This window comes from Passer domesticus, chromosome 20 (assembly GCF_036417665.1).
Source record: "Passer domesticus isolate bPasDom1 chromosome 20, bPasDom1.hap1, whole genome shotgun sequence".
NCBI classification, from domain to species: domain Eukaryota; kingdom Metazoa; phylum Chordata; class Aves; order Passeriformes; family Passeridae; genus Passer; species Passer domesticus.
Window position 1 is genome coordinate 1,095,109 of NC_087493.1, and position 15,544 is coordinate 1,110,652.

Sequence of the window (15,544 nt, forward strand, 5' to 3'; positions counted from 1 at the left end):
TGGCAACACCGAACACTGGATGCCGGACTGCCCACTCCGAACTGAGTTTTATGAGTTCAGGAGGAAGCAGACGGCATCCCAGGAGGGTCTTAAGAAAGATCAAAAAAACTAAGGCAAAAGCGCAGCCCCTCCCTGCGCGAGGACAAAAATGGGGCGGGTGACTCAACATCTAAGAAAGGGGATTTGGGGAGGGGATCCCAATTTACCCACCCAACTCTTCAACACAATTTACCGGACTTGACTTCTTGCAAAACACCGATTCTTACATCTCTAACCACCTCCTCTTTGGTTTCGCCCTACAGGCTGCAGTTAGTCGAGTCAGTTAAGATCATGGACTCCCAGTGCCATCTTGCGATGGTCGCACCTCAGGCACCAGGTACCTGGAACCGGATCAAGAGTGAGTGCGTTGTCATTGGCGACACTAAGTGCACCCCACCGGAAATCACTATCATTCCAGGTTTATTACCACATGCCATTGATTCATTTGCAGTGGGATTTTTTTGCATACGCCCACCGGTTACATTGCAAAAAGGTCAAATTATAGCCCAGGCCATCCCTGTGGAGTTATTTGAATCAGTAGAAAACACAATACCACCTTCAACACATGCTACAACACCAACATTGCGCGTAAACTGGACTCATGCAATTGGAAAGGGGAAACCCCGACTAACGTGTAGTGTGAGCAGGGATGGTCAATTGACCAGAATCAGTGGCATGCTCGACACAGGGGCGGATGTGACGATCATTCCTAGTGAGGAATGGCCGCCACATTGGGAGTTGCAACGCGCGGCTGAACGCGTTCAAGGTGTAGGGGGCATACAATTGGCTAAGCAGTCTAAGAGCGTGGTACAAATTACGGGGCCAAATGGGCAATTGGCTTCTATTCGCCCATTTGTAATGGACGATGCGGAACCCCTGTGGGGGAGAGATGTTTTAGCCCAATGGGGAGCCACAATTGACCTGCCAACAGCTCCTCAGGTTTTTCAGTAGCGGCCACTGAAGAGCGCCCTACCCAAAAATTAACCTGGAAATCAAATTCTCCGAGATGGGTAGAGCAGTGGCCGCTCAACAAACAAAAGTTAAAGGCGCTCACGGAGCTCGTACAGGAGCAGCTGGACAAAGGCAACATCGTGGAGTCCAATTCACCATGGAACTCCCCTGTCTTTGTTATTAAAAAACCAAACAAGGACAAATGGCGGCTCCTGCACGACCTTCGCCAAATTAATAATGTTATTGAAGATATGGGCGCTCTCCAACCAGGGATGCCGTCCCCAACCATGCTCCCTCAAAATTGGAAGTTGGCTGTATTGGATATAAAGGACTGTTTCTTTCAAATTCCTCTACACCCTGACGACGCCCCACGCTTTGCCTTCTTGGTTCCCACCATCAACCGAGAAGCCCCAAGGAAGAGGTATCATTGGAAAGTCCTACCACAAGGAATGAAGGCGAGTCCTGTGATCTGCCAGTGGTACGTCTCTTCCTTGCTGTCCCCTGTTCGAGAGGCAGCAAAAGATGCCATCATTCTACATTACATGGATGACATCCTGGTGTGTGCACCTGATGACAGCACACTTACCCACTCGCTTTTCCTGACAATCAATGCATTGACTTCTGCAGGGTTCGAGCTCCAGGAAGAAAAAATTCAAAGGATGCCACCCTGGAAGTATCTTGGCCTGGAGATCACCAAGCGGACCATTGTTCCGCAGAAATTGGCCTTTAACACCAAAATTGAAACCTTGGCTGATGTTCACCAGCTGTGTGGGTCTTTGAATTGGGTAAGACCTTGGCTGGGTATTCCTACGGAAGACCTAGCCCCCCTTTTCAATCTTTTGAAAGGGGGAGAGGAGCTTAGTTCTCCCAGGACCCTTACCCAGGAGGCCGCCACAGCCTTGGAAAAGGTGCAAAATATCTTATCGCAGAGACAGGCACATCGGTACAACCCAGACTTGCCGTTCAATTTTATCATACTGGGAAAGCTGCCACACCCGCATGGGTTGATTTTTCAGTGGGAGTCATCCACCAAAACATCTAAGGACCAGGGTTCGAGGGACCCTCTCTTGATTATAGAGTGGGTTTTCCTCAGCCATCATAGGTCCAAGAGGATGACGAGGCCACAAGAGTTGGTAGCTGAGTTGATCCGGAAGGCTCGCCTCCGGATCCGGGAGTTGGCCGGTGTTGACTTTTCATGCATTCATGTTCCAATTAATTTGAACTCGGGCCAATTAACCAAGGCCATGCTGGAACATCTACTCCTGGAAAACGAAGCTCTCCAATTTGCTCTGGACTCGTTCACTGGGCAAATTTCGATTCACAAACCGGCCCACAAATTGTTTAATTCAGGGATGAATTTCAAACTGTCGTTAAAGACAGTTCAGAGTCAGAAGCCTTTGAAAGCTCTGACAATTTTCACAGACGCGTCCGGAGCATCCCACAAGTCTGTGGTGACTTGGCGGGATCCTCAAACTCGGCGGTGGAAGACAGACATTGAAAAGGTTGAGGGTTCACCTCAAATTGCCGAGTTGGCCGCAGTGGTCAGAGTCTTTGAAAGGTTCTCTCAGCCTTTTAATCTAGTAACCGACTCTGCATATGTCGCCGGTGTCGTTTCCAGAGCGGAGAGTGCAATTCTTCAGGAGGTTTCCAACATGGACCTGTTCAGTTTGCTCTCGAGACTGATAGATCTGGTCTCCCACCGAGAGCAACCCTTCTATGTTATGCATGTGAGGTCACACACCGACCTACTGGGGTTCATCGCGGAGGGCAACCGGCGTGCCGATGCCCTAGCCGCCCCAGTTGAGATGGCCCCACTCCCAGACGGCTTTCAACAGGCGAAACTCAGCCACCAACGATTCCATCAAAATCCTCCTGGCCTGGTCCGTCAATTCCACCTGACGAGGGACCAGGCGAGAGCAATTGTGGCCACATGCCCACAGTGCCAGGCGTTCCAACTGCCCGTAGTGGCTACCGGCGCCAACCCGCGGGGACTCAAAAGTTGCGAGATCTGGCAGACGGATGTCACACACATCCCAGAATTCGGCAAGTTCCAGTGCGTACACGTCTCTGTGGACACCTTTTCTGGGGCCGTCTATGCCTCTGCCCACACAGGGGAGAAGACAGCAGATGTTAAAAAGCATCTGTTACATGCCTTCTCTGTGCTGGGCATCCCCAAGGAGATAAAAACTGATAACGGGCCAGGATATAAATCCAGGGAATTCCAGAGCTTCCTGCAGGAGTGGGGGGTAAGCCACAAAACCGGCATCCCTTACTCTCCCACAGGACAAGCGGTGGTTGAGCGGGCCCACCAGAGCATCAAGCGTACATTAGAACATCAAAAAGGTGCTATGAAGGTGGAGTCCCCTCAGATCCGGCTGGCCAGGGCCTTATTCACCATCAACTTCCTTAACTGTAGTTTTGACTGCCTGAACCCGCCCATCGCAAGACACTTTAATACCTATAAAGACATGCACCTGAGGGCGAAACCCCCTGTGCTGGTGAAAGACCCTGAAACCTGGAAGGTGGAGGGCCCTTTTGACCTGGTTACGTGGGGTCGTGGATATGCCTGCGTGTCCACCCCCACAGGGTTGAGGTGGGTCCCTTCCAAGTGGGTGAAGCCCTACCTTCCAGGAAGAGCCCGTAACATCGGCTCTGCAGCACAGGTGGAGGAGGCAGCTTGGAGACGACGAAGAAAAGAAGTCTGTAGGTCCGGTACCCCCCAGGCTGAACCGCCACCAGCTGAACCCTCTGTATTAACCTATTTCCTTCGTTTGTTTCAGTTGGACCCTTCTTCATCATGATTTCGCTCCTGTTGATGATCCACCCAGCCGACCCCTAGATCGTTCCCCAACCAAAGGCGAATGTCTGGCGAACCTTGGCTCAAGCGATGGGGCAAGACCACCTGTGCCTATCAACAGCTTCTGCAGCAGACCCCCTCTCGACTTGTCTTGCGGGAATTCCATTTGGGTTGGATGATTTTCCCCCTCCCTTACTCCCCCACCTAAAGCACCTGTTTCCGGAGTTCGACCCTGTTGGTTCCATCAATCCCAGATACTGGTGGGAAAAAATCATGAAACTTCTTAATTATACCACTGATGAGCCCACGGAATTCGAGCTGCTCGGCTCCGCACGCGCCTCCCTCTGCCTCCATTTCCTCCCTCACCAAGGTGCGATCCCAGACCGGGTGGTACACTTTAAGAATGAGAGGTATCAAACAAAGAACTGGTGCAATTTCACCACCACCGTTTATGTTCCCAATACCTTTTATTTGAAACCCGCACTCCTCCCTAAAGGCGCGTTCCTAATTTGCGGTAACCGAGCGTGGGCTGGAATTCCCCCTCGCCTGTACAGAGGGCCCTGCACTTTTGGGCAGTTGACGCTGCTTACCCCCAACTATACTCAAATTCTCAATTGGAAAACGAAAAATGTCACACAGGATTTGGCCAGAGTTAAGAGAGACACCCACAAAATTGACCCAGAATGTGACACCGAAATTGTTCATTGGTCTAGACCCAGAAATATTGCGGTTTCGGTATTTTTGCCATGGGTGGCCGCAGCTAAAGCACTAGGGGAACTGGGCAACCTCGAGTGCTGGGTGGCGAAGCAAGCGAATTTGACCTCAACTGCCCTAGCGGACCTCCTAGCTGACGAGGAAACAACGAGGAAAGCGACCCTCCAAAATAGGGCGGCAATCGATTTCCTTTTGTTACTTCACAACCATCACTGTGAGGAGTTCGAGGGGCTCTGCTGCATGAACCTGTCGTCACGAGCCGAGGACGCCAGACACACCATCCGCCAGATGTCCGAGGACGTCGACAACATCCGACAACAGACCTCGGACTGGTTGGGGGACTGGCTATCCAAAATGGGAGTGACAGGCTGGGTGGGCTCCATCATTCGTACCATTTTAGTTATTATCTTCGTTTTGCTCTGTTTAATTTTTGGTTTCTGCATAATCTATAAGTTACTGACCAGAATTTTGTTTGCCTCAACCCCCCAAATCAACCATGTTGAGGCTCCTGCTGACCCTGCTCCCATCCCTGAAGAACCTTCCTGTGAAAAGACGCATTGGGAGCAAGCCCCTCAATCCTCCCTATGGTTTTCAGTTGCTACACCAGTTTAAGGACAATTTCAGTTTTATTTTTATTTTAAACAAAGAAGAGGGAGATGTTGTGGTGCAGGGTTCATTTGGTTTCTTCCGTTTCCCCCTAAAGTTATAATGGTTCGGTCCTAGGGTTCCCCCCCCCCCACCTCCCCTGGCAACCCCTCCTTTTGAGAGTATCAGTTTTTTGTCTCCACCCCTGTTCCCCTGGTTACCCTCTGTCAATCCCTCCCTGAGTTCCTGTCCATCAGCCACTGTCCCCTTCCCTATTTCCAGAAAGTTCTCCCCTCCTCGGTGGGTGACTGGATCGGGAACAAGGGTCCCTCCCTGTCGCATTCCCTATTGGCGAGCCGGCATGTTTGTCACGAGTTTGTTCCGTCCCAAGTTCTCTCTCATTGGTTGAAATGTTCTATGTTCCGTCCCTTTATAATCGGCTGTACCCCTGCCTCGTGGTCCCGACTCGGCTAGCGTTCCCTGGAGACATTAAAGCACTCTGGACTTTGCCCTGATTCGGATCCCTCTTTTCTACTTCGCCTTCTTGCTGATCACTGCTGCCTCTTGCTGAAGGCGCTGCCCGGACGCCCCCGGCGCATCTGGGCAGTGCCCCCCGGCTGTCAGTTGCTGTGCCACAGCTCGGCCGGTGCAGCCTCCTCCCCCGCCCGGGGGAGTAGAGCAAAAACCTCGGACAGCAACTCGGCACAGGTGAGTTTTGTTTGCCAGAAAAAAGGGCCAGATTTGGTGCTGAGGAGCCTGTGGCCCGGGGTGGCCAGGATTGGACTGCTGTCTGCTGAAATTCCGAACGGCACAGGATGCCTTCCCGACCCAAGCTGCCACCAGCAGCAACTGGGGCTGCTTTGACAGTGCCAAGTGCCTCCTGTACACTGACATCAGGAACCTGGGCTGGTGAGTTTTGTTAGCCGGGAAAAAGGGCCGGGTTTGGTGTTGAGGGGGTCTGTGGCCAGGGGTGGCCATGGATGACCAGCTGCCTGTTGAAATTCCCACCAGTGCAGGATGCCTCCCAGACCCCAGCTGCCACCACTGGCAACTGGTGCTGCTTTGACAGTGCCAAGAGCCTCCTGTACACTGACATCAGGAACCTGGGCTGGTCAGTTTAGTTTCTTAGGGAAAAGGGTCGGTATTGGTGTTCAGGTGTCTATAGCCGGGGGTGGCCGGGATTGGCCATCTGCCTGGTAAAATTCCAGATGGCGCATGATGCCTCCCAGGCCCAAGCTGCCACCACCGGCAAGTGGGGCTGGTTTGACAGTGCCAAGAGTCTCCTGTACACTGACATCAGGAACCTGGGCTGGTGAGTTTTGTATTGCAGGGAAAAGGGCCAGCATTGGTATTCAGGCGAGCTGTGGCTGAGGGTGGCCGGAGTTGGCAGCAGCGTGCTGAAATTCAGAACGGCGCAGGATGCCTCCCAGACCCAAACTGCCACCAGTGACAACTGGGGCTGGTGTGACAATGCCAAGTGCCTCTGGCAAAATGACCTCAGGAACCTGGGCTGGTGACTTTTGTTTGCCAGGGAAAAGGGCTAGCATCGGTGTTCAGGGGCCTGTGGCCCATGGTGGCCAGGGGTGGCTGTCTGCCTGCTGAAATTCCGAATGGCAAAGGATGCCTCCCAGACCCAAGCTGCCACCACCGGAAACTGGGACTGCTTTGACAGTACCAAGTGCCTCTTGCAAACTGACATCAGGAATGTGGGCTGGTGAGTTTTGTTTGCAGGGAAAAGTGTCAGTGTTGGTGTTCAAGAGTGTCTGGCCAGAGAGTGGCTATAGGTGGTTGGCTGGCTGCTGAAATTCTGAATGTCACAGGATGCCTCCCAGACGCAAGTTGTCACCTCCGGGAACGGGGAATATTTTGACATGTACCAAGTGCCTCCGGCAAACTGACACCAGGAACCAGGGCTGATGAGTTTTGCTGGACAGGGGAAAGGGGTCGGTGTTGGTGTTCAGGGGTCTGTGGCCGGGGGTGGCCATGGGTGGCCAGCTGCCTGCTGAAACTCTGAATGGCGCAGGATGCCTCCCTGACCTAAGCTGCCACCACAGGCAACTGTGGCTGCTTTAATAGTGCCAAGTGCCTCCTGCAAACTGACATCAGGAACCTGGGATGGTGAGTTTTGTTTGCCAGGGAAAAGGGCCGGTGTTAATATTCAGCAGCCTCTGGCTGCAAGTGGCCAGGGATGGCGGGCTGCCTGCTGAAATTCCAAACGGCGCAGGATGCCTCCCAAACTCAAGTTGCCACCACCAGCAACTGGGGCTGGTTTGACAGTGCCAAGTGCATCCTGCAAACTGACATCAGGAACCGGGGCTGGTGAGTTTTGTTTGCCATGGAGAAGGGCCAGCATTACTGTTCAGAGGCCTGTGGCCGGCTGCCTGCTGAAATTCCAACTGTTGCAGTAGGCCTTCCAGACCCAAGCTGCCACCACCAGAAACTGGTGCTGGTTCGACAATGCCAAGTGCCTCCTGCAAACTGACATCTGGGACCTGGGTTGGTGAATTTTGTTTCCCAGGGAAAAGGGCCAGCACTGGTGTTCAGGGCCTGTGGCCGTGGGTGGCTGGCTGCCTGCTGAAATTCCTAACGGCATGGGATGCCTTCCAGACCCAAGCTGGCAGCACCCCAGCCCATGTTTATGATGTCAGTTTGCAGGAGGCACTTGGCACTGTCAAACCAGCCACAGCTGCCAGTGGTGGCAGCTTGGGTCTGGGAGGCATCCTGCGACCTTCAGAAGTTCAGCAGGCAGCCGGCCATCACAGGCCCCTGAACACCAACGCCGGCCCATTTCCCTGGCAAATAAAATTCACTAGCCCAGGTTCCTGAGGTCAGTTCGCACGTGCGTTCATGGCTGTTCTGTTTTACTGTGCAGGATTTCTCTGCTACACAGCTGCCAGCATCTGCCCCTAGCCACAATGATTCCACTGGGCCTGGAGCTCACAACCTTTAGACCATCAATGTCTTTCCTAATCCACTCTGTCACCACTGGCCCTTTTTAAATGCATTCCATTGCAGTCCTAAAACGCCGCATTTTCATTTAGCATCCCCTCTTATTCTCACCCTGAAAATAATCCAAAAACTCCTGAAATAGCCCTTAAAAACCCCTTAGAATACTCTTAAAAGCCAAAATAAGTCCTAAGAAACCTTCAAAAATCTTATATCCTTAAAAGTTGTGGAAAAATCCTTAGAAAAACCTGCTCAGCCTCCAAGCCCCATCTGTTGCTCTCCCTGTTCCTCCCTCCGCTCCCAGCCTCTGTTACCCTCATGCCCCCGCTGTGCTCCTCAAGCTGCCCCTCAGCCTCCGTTATGGCCTGAAAGGACCCTAAAAACCCTATAAATTCCCTGAAAAAGCCCTCATTTTCAAAGTGCCCTGAAACCCCCATAAAACCTAAAAATAGCCTCAGAATACCCATAAAATACACTAAAAATACCCTACTTTAAAAAAAATCAAACACCTCTAAAAATACTAAAGAACCTTTAAAAAATCCCCAAATAGTCCTAAAAGAGCTCTAAAAATACCCCAAAAGTCCTTAAAATGCCCTGATAAAACCCTAAAAAAAAATCCTAAAAATTCCCTCAAAAACCCTAGAAATACCCTAGTCCTAAAAAAGTCCTCCACATAACCTCAACAATCCTTAAAAAGCCCCAAAAAATTTTAAGTAGTCCTAAAAAAAAAAAAAAAAACACCCCAAAAAAACCCTAAAAATTATAATTAGTAGTAAGAAAGCCCTGAAAACACCCTAAAAAATTCCTTTTAAAGTCCTGAAAAAACTCTAAAGGTATCCTGAACATTCCCAGAAAATTCCTAAAAACTCCTGCAAAAAAAACTAAAATATCCCCAAAAAAAAAAAAAGTCCAAAAACCTGCTCAGCCCCCAACACTTGCCATTAACTCTCTACCCCACAAACATCATACCTAACTTTTAATTGGAGTTACAGCCTGCAGCTGCTGGGAGGGGTCTGGGGCTGTGACACCATCGGGGTCATTGCCTGCAGCTGCTGTTGGAGAAAACAACAGCTGGTGTCCCAGGTGTACTGTTTAGGGTGAGCTTAGGGCTGGGGTGAGGGCTGCTGCACCTGTGCCCTAACCCTACCTGGTACCCTGTGTCCTTTGTACCCCTAACCCTCAGTGTCAGCTCTCCACCTGTCAAGGCCCCCCCCCTCTTTGCCCCTCAGCCCACAATGTCTGTGTGTCACCCCAAGCCCCTGATCTTGGCTCTCTAACTTCCACCATGCACTCTCCGCCCGGGTAGGGGTGGTTTCTAGGGTGAGGTTAGGGCTGGTGTGAGGGCTGCTTCACCTCTCACCCTCAGGCACCCCCCACTTTGCCCCTCGAGGCACCCCCTGCCCCTCAGCCTCTTTGTGTCACCCCCGAGTTCCCCACTGCAGCCTCTCAGGGTCTCTGTGCCACCCTGGAGCTCCCCCTTTGCTTCTAAAGGCCCCTTCTCCCTCTCAGCTGCCCCCATGCTCTGTGCCACCCTCCAGCCCCCTCCCCTCAGCCCGCAGCCCCTGGTGACACCCCGCAGCCCACAGACGTTCCCTGCCTGCTTTATTTGGGTGCTGTCCTGCTGCCAGGGCCACACTGTCCCCATGTTCAGGCTCCCACGAGCTGCTGCAGAGATCCACAGGCGGGCGGTGGGGGAGTGAGGGACGGGGCAGGGCCGGGAGGGGGTGAAGGGCGGAGTGAGGGACGGGGCAGGGCCGGGCTGTAAGTTCGAGTAGGGGTGAGGAGCGAGAAGGGGGCATTAGAAAACAGGGCTGAGGGGAGGAGGTAAGGGTTAGGAGACGGCAACCCCATATCTCCCAGACCAAAGCTGCAGCAAAATAAAACTCTGGTTTCCCTGGCAGTGCCAAATGCATCCTGAAAAGTGACAGCAGGAACCTGGCCCGGTGAGTTTTGGTGTCTATAGCAAAAAGCCAGATGTCACATTCAATGGCCATCTGCTTCCTCCAGTTCCAAATGCTGTAGGATGCCTCCCAGACTCAAACCAATACCACTCACAACTCGGGCTGCCATGACAGTCCCAAATGCCTCCTGCAAATTGACATCACGAACCTGGGCTGGTGAGTTTTGTTTTGTTTCTCAGGTAAAACAACCGATGTTGCTGTTCAGGGATGTGTGGCCCCCAGAGGGGGTCTGTGGAGAGAGAGCCATGTTGTGGCAGCTTTGTGTTCCCCTTGGCATGCCTTTTGCAGCGGCAGTGTGCCTGGAGCTCTGGGCTTTGTGGTTTCCAAAACCCTAACCCTAGGCGTAACCCTAATCCTAACCCTAGGCAGTAAACGCAGCCTTGGGTTAAGGTTGGTTGCCAGGAAAAAGCTGTGGAGGAAGCCATGTTGTGGCAGTTTTGTGTTCCCCTTGGGATGCTCTTTGCAGCTTCTAATATTAAAAAAACCCCCTTGCCTCTAGCCAAATAAAAACCAAAAAAAGCCCTTTCTTTTAGAGTATATTTAAATATTTTTATATTTCTATTTTTTATCATTATATTGACATTTGAATGTATAGTTTATATTGATGTATTGTATTTATAAATATGTATAATATACATCATCATGTAATTATTTTTATTATATAAGTACTGCTAATACTTCTATTAATTTAATTTTTTATATCTTTTTGTATTTATTATATATTTTTACACTTAGATATCTACCTTTATTTTATTTATATTTATAATTTTTATAGTAAAAACCCTGCTTATTACCAAATTTAAAAAAAAACTTTAAACTATATATAAATATTTTTACATTTATATTTTTGATATTTACACTCGCATTTACGTTTTTAAGTGGTTATATATTACATTATAATATATTGATGTACTATATTTAGATATTTAATGACATGTAATATGTTACAATACAGTATAATTTGTATTATGTATTGTATCAATTTCTATTATTTTGTATTTATATACATAATGTATAAATGTATATATTTATATACATCGTATATATTTATATTTATTTATATACAATATTTTTCCCCTTTGTATTAAAATAGAACACAGGATTCCCTGTCACGCCTGTGATACCCCTAACAGCCTGGAAAAGGCAGGTTTTCATTCAATCAGTACCCTTAAAACCACGAGTGAAGGGGGACTCCCCCCAGTTCAAACACAGACAATAATGGAAGAGGAGCTGCTTCCCTCTTTTTAATTTCTTTTGTCCTCATAGTCTTTTTTTTTCTTTTTTCTTTTTTTTTTTTTTTCTGGGGGCACAGGGAGGGATTGGCAAGATGAAATGGAAAAGGGAAAGGAGAAAAGTCCCAGCTACAAATCCACGCAAGCTCACCCGTTCGGCTGCTGCTTCCCGGCACGAAGCTTTGTCCCTGGGCATGTCCTTTAAGCAATGCTCACCGTATCCAAGTGCGTATGCAGGTGTTCCCCCAGACCCTGCAGAAGCTCTCACCGTCCTTCCATGAGATAGCCCCGGGAGCCCCCCATAAACCCCTCTGCTCAGCAACTCCATGCAAAACTGAGCAGAAGCACCCAGCATGACCCCCCTCATTCGCCACCCACCTGCTCCCCCACCGCCGTGTGGCTCCCTCTCCTCGGGACCTTGGGGTGCCCCAAATGACATCAGAGCCCCGAGTCTTGACCCCCCTTTCCCCACCCCGAAAGAAGGCACAGAACGAGTCAAACTGCCCTGGAGAGCAGCGCAGCGCTTCCTTCAAGCCCTTTCCACACGCACATCCCCCCAGAAAGGGACTCCGCCGCACCAAGAAAGGGGGGGCAGCCCCCAGAAGGGCTGAAGTTCCTCCCCAGCCTCGCTGTCACCCCCGAGGGGCAGAGACAGGGAGCGGCAGGGACGGCTCGGCACAGAGCGGGGCCGCTCTCAGCGACATGTCGGGAGAGCCGCAGGTCCGGCAGTGTCGGGCGCTGTGTCTGAGCGGCACGGGGGGTTCCGCCGAGAGCTCCGGCCCCGTGCGGGGACACCTGCAGGGGCCGAGGGGCGCCGGGCTCCGGCCCTCTGGGCTTTATTCTCCGGCGCCCCGAGCCCCGCGGCCGCGGGGAAAGAATGAAAATGGGGACGGGAAGAGAGGAGCGATAGCAGGGGATGAGAAAGGGTAGGGAGGGACGTCGGGCTGGGGAGGAAAGAGTGAGGGGAAGAGAAATACCGGGAGGGGGGGAAGAGGGACCGTGGAGAGAGGAGGGAGAGAGGGGGAATAGAAGGGAGTAGCGGGTCAGTGACAGGACAGGAAGGAGCCGGGTTTGGGAAGGAGAGGGAAATGGGGGAAAGGGAGCAAAAGAAGGCGAATACGGGGAGGAGGGAGCAGGGGTAGAGAGAGGGACAGGAGAGGAAGCCTCACAGAGCCCCGGCTCCACCCCGAGCCCGCCCCGCCCTGCCCGGGATGCTGCGCTCGGTGGAGCTCGGCTCGGCTAGACTCGGCTGTTATCGCCTGCTTTCGGCTAGATTCGCCTCTTCGGCGCAGCTCGGCTCAATTCGAATAACTCGGAGCCGCTCGGTCCGTTCGGCTCCGCTCGGCTCGGCTCGGCTCGGCTCGGCGGAACTCGGAGCCGCCTCACGTTGAAGGCGCAGCGCTCGCTGCTCTCCCGCTGCCGAGGGCCGCGGGCGGCCCGGCCGTCCCATGGAAAAAGCAGCTTCTGTATTCAACCCTTGGTATCCCGCAAGGAGAAAATTTCTCTACCTGTTTTCTCATTTTTCTTCTTCGATTTCAAAATCAGAGTTACAAAAACCTACTCAAGTGCAAGTAAAAGATTTACTAAGTAGTCAAAGTAGTCTAGTAAATTTCATAACCTAAAGAAAAAGTTATACTTCTGTTTCCACAAAAAATAAACCACACGAGATTCCTACTCACTGTGTCAAACTTTATTTAAAACACACAAAAAAACCCTCAAGATAAATAGTTCCACAACCAAAACAAAATGTGTAAGTAACACTAACTAAAACCACACATCCAAATACAGCATTTATCGCATTTTCTATATACATTATTAGTATACCTCTTCACAACTAACCTTATCCCTCACAAACTTTAAATTGTAAATAAAAAATCCTATACATAACATAAACTCTTAGAATAACATTTATACACTCTTACCCCAAATTACAGTTAAACCACAAAACTTAAAATAATTAAAATCATTATAAATAAATACTTGTAAAATATTTAGTTACAAAAAAAAAACCCACACAAACCCACAAGAAGTTACCTCAGAATATCAAGCCTACAATTTAAAACAACCCTAAGACCCAACATAACAATACATAAAAAAACCACAATCACTCAAATAAAATTTACTTCTCAATATCAAAATAGTATAACCTTTTAAAAACCTAATTCTATTCTTTATAAATCTATTGTAAGACATAAAATAACAACTCATATGTTAACTACATTAAATAAACTTAGTTATTAACTAACCAAACAAAACAATAATACATCTATAACTTTAAATAAGTTACTACTAAATATAAATTACGTTAAACATACTACTTTACAAAATAAAACTATTTTTTCTATTAACACACAATCATAAATACCAAAATTAGAAAAAATACATTATATTAATTTTTCAAATCAATAAATCAATTTACAAAAACATTAAAACTTTTTTAAAACAATCAATTACACATAAAAAAACTAAATAATATTTTTAAGAATTAAAACATTACCAAATAACTTAAATCATTAGTAAAAAATAAAATATTAATTTTATTAATAATTATAATTATTACTTTATATCTCCCCTACCTACTTAAATTTTTTCAAGAACCCCTACAAAAATCCTTAACAAGTATATTTATAATTCAAATTTTTAAAAAACTCCAAAAAAACCATTAACATAAAGACCAATAAAATAAACACATTAAAAATGCTTACAATTAAAAATTATATACCTTAATAAACAATATTCATACCTTAATGATTTATTATAAACACTTTCCAATTAATTATTAACATTAATTACTTTATACCAATAAAATACAAGACACTGTTACTTTATCCAATAAATATAATAAACTATTTTAATATAACTAATAACTTTAAATCACACTTTATCAAAAATATAAAACTTAAAAACCCCATTATTATCACTACACAGATAGAGATATATATATATATATATATATATGCATCTCGTATATGCATCTCAACAATATCGGGGTCGGGCAGGAGCTCATTAGGCAGTGACTGCACTCGTGCTAATTAATGGTCACGAGAGCAGGAGGCTGGGTTCGGCCGAGCTCGGCTGGACTCGGCTCACAGATTTCCTGCTGGAAACAAGGCAGATTCCCGCTTTTGGCAGGGGGTGCCTGGGTGTGAATGGTGCCTTTTCCCACAGGTGTGAAAGATTTCCACCCTCGCGTCTTGGAGCCAGCTCACAGGAGGCCCCTGGGAGTCAAAGGCCAGCCCTAGTTTCCTGGCAGCAGAGAAAACCTGTGATGTTTGCAAATTTAGGAGACAGAATGTCACTTTTGGCCACAGGCACCCAGATGCCAACGACGTCTCTTTTTAGAAGGAAGCAAGGCTTACCACCCCCATGGCTTGGAGGCAGGTTGGAGGAGGCCCCTGGTAGCCCAAGGCCACCCAGAGCCATGGTTACTGGCAACTTCTGTCTGGGAGAAATCCCTCAATGTTCAGAGTTTAAGGAACACGGCAGCCCACGTTCCCACGGGTGCCCCTGGCTTGGCAAGAAGCCTGGCACATCCTACTCCAGGCCACTGGATTCATTTGCCACCTTCTACTGCAATAATCCTGCCATGAAAACTGTTAAATCACAGACTACAGAATGAGGGACTCTTCCTGAAACGGAAATAAATTCCGGCTCCAGAAAAGCTCACGCACACATTTACAAACACTTCAACAAAGCAAACTCTTGGAAAAAGCAAAGGTGGTTTGTGGTCACCTGGGTCTTCCAGGCTCTATCAGCCAAAGGGGAGAGGAGTCTAATGACAGGAACAGGAGGACAGAGAACAGTCAAGAGAGAAATGGGCTGAGGGACAGGGAGGAAAGAAATGAAAACACTGGGGCAGGGACCTAGAATGAGAGCATCCAAGAAAGAAAAAGTGTACTTAGAATATGGGGCACAGAGAGAGAGAGGGGAAATAAAAATTGGGTGGACATCACAAAGGCCTAGAGGGTATATGGGGAGAATTTTAAAAAATTGGAAGACAGATAAATGGAAAAAGACAAAATATCAATGGACTGAGATAGAGGATGAAGACGAGAGAGATAGAGAAGAGGATGGAAGTGCAGAAAGAATAAGAAAATAGAGAGGTAGAATGTGAGAGAAAGACACAAACGTAGAGAACAGGAGAGGGAGACGTGCAGGAAGGGAGAAAAAATTACATCAGCAGGAGAAGGGTGATAGGGATGGGATGCAGAAGAGGGGCAACACGGACTAATAGATCCAGGACTCATCGCAGCTCCCACTTACAGCTGCTGGGGGAATTTGACAGTTCAGATGTCTGTCTCTCCCTCTCCATCCCTTAC

At 48.7% G+C, this 15,544-nt stretch overlaps 1 long non-coding RNA gene across 1 annotated transcript; it reads left to right on the plus strand.

The window, feature by feature from the left end:
* The first annotated feature begins 9,762 nt into the window (after positions 1–9,762).
* On the plus strand, positions 9,763–13,156 carry LOC135284096 (uncharacterized). The gene is made up of 3 exons (XR_010349607.1): positions 9,763–10,149; positions 11,306–11,450; positions 12,499–13,156. It is a non-coding gene; the product is annotated as an uncharacterized LOC135284096 (long non-coding RNA).
* Positions 13,157–15,544: the final 2,388 nt, after the last annotated feature.